Below are 3,055 nucleotides of genomic sequence, written 5' to 3' on the forward strand. Positions count from 1 at the left end.
TTAAAAAATTAAAAAACCTCAGGATATTATTGCTCTTGTCTGAGAACATCAGGCCATCCTTTTACAATACCTTTTACCATACCTTTTTCAAGATGCCCTTAATAGATTTCTGCTGACCTTCCCAGTTCCCTCTGACTGTTCATAAGCGCTACAATGATCTCTGCAGTGCTAGTGAGAAAAGGAAAGCCAATAGAATGGATCCATACCCTCCTGGGAGGCGCCCCAAATGTACACTCCAGTTTTTCCTAAAGGTACCCCCTTTACAAACACAGGGAGTTAACCCCAGAGGCCTAGAGCCAAATATCCTCTGACAAACCGATGTCACTCATTCCACACCCTTTAACAATAAAACAAAAGGGAGAATTAGCCTCCATATTCAGTTACTCTACACTCTTCAGCCATCACACTCCAGCCTCGGGGCTACAAGGACACCCATGTCAGGCACCAATTAGGGCTTTCTGCTCCTCTTTGCACCCCTTGTGGGGCAGGAGCTCTTGGAGTGACAGTCCCTATAGAAGCAATGACAGAACACAAGCTTGTGGTGGTGGGTGCTGGAGGCATGGGAAAGAGTGCCCTGACCATCCAGCTGATCCAGAAACATTTTGTGGATGAGTATGACCCCACCATAGAAGACTCCTATTGGAAACAGGTGGTCATTGATGGATGGGAAGACATGTCCGCTGGACATCTTAGACAAAGCAGGTCAAGAGGAGTATAGTGCCATGTGGGACCAGTACATGAGCACAGGGAAGGGTTTCCTCGTGTGTTTGCCATCAACAACACCAAGTCCTTTGAAGACATCCATCAGTACAGGGAGCAGATCAAGCAGGTGAAGGACTCACATGATGTGCCAATGGTGCTGGTGGGGAACAAGTATGACGTGGCCACTCATACTGTTGAGTCTTGGCAGGCCCAGGACCTTGCAAGCAGCTATGACATCCCCTACACTGAAACATCATCAAAGACCCGACAGGGTGTAGAGGATGCCTTTTACGCACTAGTACGTGAGATTTAGCAACACAAAGTACAAAAGCTAAACCGTCCCGATGAGAATGGCCCTGGCTCCACGACGTGAGCTACACAGATGGTGCCGAGAGGAAGTGAGCCCAAGTTGTTTGCACTGAGATTAGATAAAAATGGTACCAAGAGAAGTGAGCCCAAGTTGTTTACGCTGAGATTAGATACAAATGGTACCGAGAAAAGTTAGCCCAAGTTGTTTGCACTGAGATTAGACACAAATGGTACCGAGAAAAGTTAGCCTAAGTTGTTTACACTGAGATTAGATACAAATGGTACCGAGAAAAGTTAGCCCAAGTTGTTTGCACTGAGATTAGACACAAATGGTACTGAGAGAAGTGAGTCCAAGTTGTTTATGCTGAGATTAGATACAAATGGTACTGAGAGAAGTTAGCCCAAGTTGTTTGCAGTGGGATTAAATACAAAAATCAAGAGATTATGTCAGTGCATAAACAGCTCCTGGAAAAAGGAATGAGTATAGGGTGACCTTTAGAACAATTGGTTTGGTCCTTCCATCCCCCCCAGGGTTCTGTGGTTTTAGGCTTTATAAGATGTTTACTGCCTAATAATAAAGGAGTTCCTGCTTGACATGACTCCCCGCTGTGTCTGATGAGCTCCGGGTAAGAGGGAGGCTGGGAAACGAATAAGCGGCACACTTAACTTCCCTCGGCTCCAGACCACCTCCTCAGAGGTGACCTCAGTTCCCGGTGGGGTGATACCCCACATACACCATCTGCATCATCAGAGCTCGTAAGACACTTGACAAATTTTAAACAGTGAACTAGGTTTTTTAAAAAAGGAGGAAAAACTTTTGCATGTCAAGAATCGAAGTGCACAGAGTTAGGACTCTGTTTAGTGCCACTATGAACGGCTTGCAAATGAAAAAACTAAATGAAGGTGTTGGCATTCTGGCCCATTCCTTGGGGACCCACCCTGTGTCTTGATGTAAGGCACCTTTAGGGAAACACCCCTCCCTTCTTCCTCCCTTTCCCGTCATGAGGTGTGCACAAATCCACTTTCCCTTTCTCTTCGTTTTCTTTCTCTCTCCTTCTTTCCCTATTTCTCTCTCGCGCTCTCCATAATAAACTCATGTGGATACAAGGTATGTAGTGGGTAGTGGTTCCAGCTTTGACCTTGAAGCACCACCTCAGCTGGTAACTGTCACGCATACCTATGACCTGCCCCTGGGGTGTGGCCGAGATGGGAGCCCTCAAGACCAGAGATCTGTCCGGCCCTCTTCATTTCTCGTGAACCTGGATGCTGGATGGCAGACCAAGTCAGAGTTTACTAGAGAACCCAGCTGGACTGCACCTCACCTCTCTCACATTCTGTGAACAACCCCCTTACTGGCTGTAAGTTAGGAGTTGCCTTGATAAATGCCCACACTACCTGGCACTCACGTGGGGCATCCTCCAAATGGCTGGGCGGCCTCTGCCATCAGATTCCTCTGCGGCTGTTGTGGCACAGTTTCCACACCTCCCACTCTTCCCTGTCTCTTTTAAAACTGCCATCCCTCCTGGGGACCAAGTGCTTACCCATTCAGTCCATAACTTACCAGTATTGTTCCTTCCCTTTGTTCCGCCTCCCTGGTTATTGGGCACGTGCACCCACCTGCCGAGTTCTGGATAGCTGACCACTCTCGGCGTGGGCACCAAGGAGCCCCTCCACAGCCAGTCTGGTTCCATTCCCCACCCAAAGGTGTAGTGGGTAGCCATTCCAGCTTTGATCTGGAAGTTCCAAACCCCACTGAAGCTTAGGTAACTGTCACGCCTACAAGGTGGGGCCAAGGGAGGACCCGGAAGAACCGAGATCCGGATGTGTCGCGCTCTCTTGGTTCCCGGACCCTGGACGCTGGAGGTAGACTGAGCAGAGTTCTCCAGAGAACACCGTTGGACTGCACTACACCTTTCCCAGATCCTGTAATCTATCCCTTCACTTGTAAGCTACCCCACAAAATAAACCTCCACTTTAACTACGTGGAGTGGCCTTAATAATTTCACCAATATCTGGCACCCAATGTGAGGCAAATTCCATAGGC

General features: G+C 48.3%; 1 pseudogene; it reads left to right on the top strand.

Annotated features, from left to right (window-relative positions):
* Positions 1 to 487: 487 nt before the first annotated feature.
* On the top strand, positions 488 to 1,075 carry LOC131901248 (GTPase HRas-like; annotated as a pseudogene).
* Positions 1,076 to 3,055: the final 1,980 nt, after the last annotated feature.

The sequence above is a fragment of the Peromyscus eremicus genome, unplaced genomic scaffold, assembly GCF_949786415.1.
Source record: "Peromyscus eremicus unplaced genomic scaffold, PerEre_H2_v1 PerEre#2#unplaced_60, whole genome shotgun sequence".
Classification (NCBI taxonomy): domain Eukaryota; kingdom Metazoa; phylum Chordata; class Mammalia; order Rodentia; family Cricetidae; genus Peromyscus; species Peromyscus eremicus.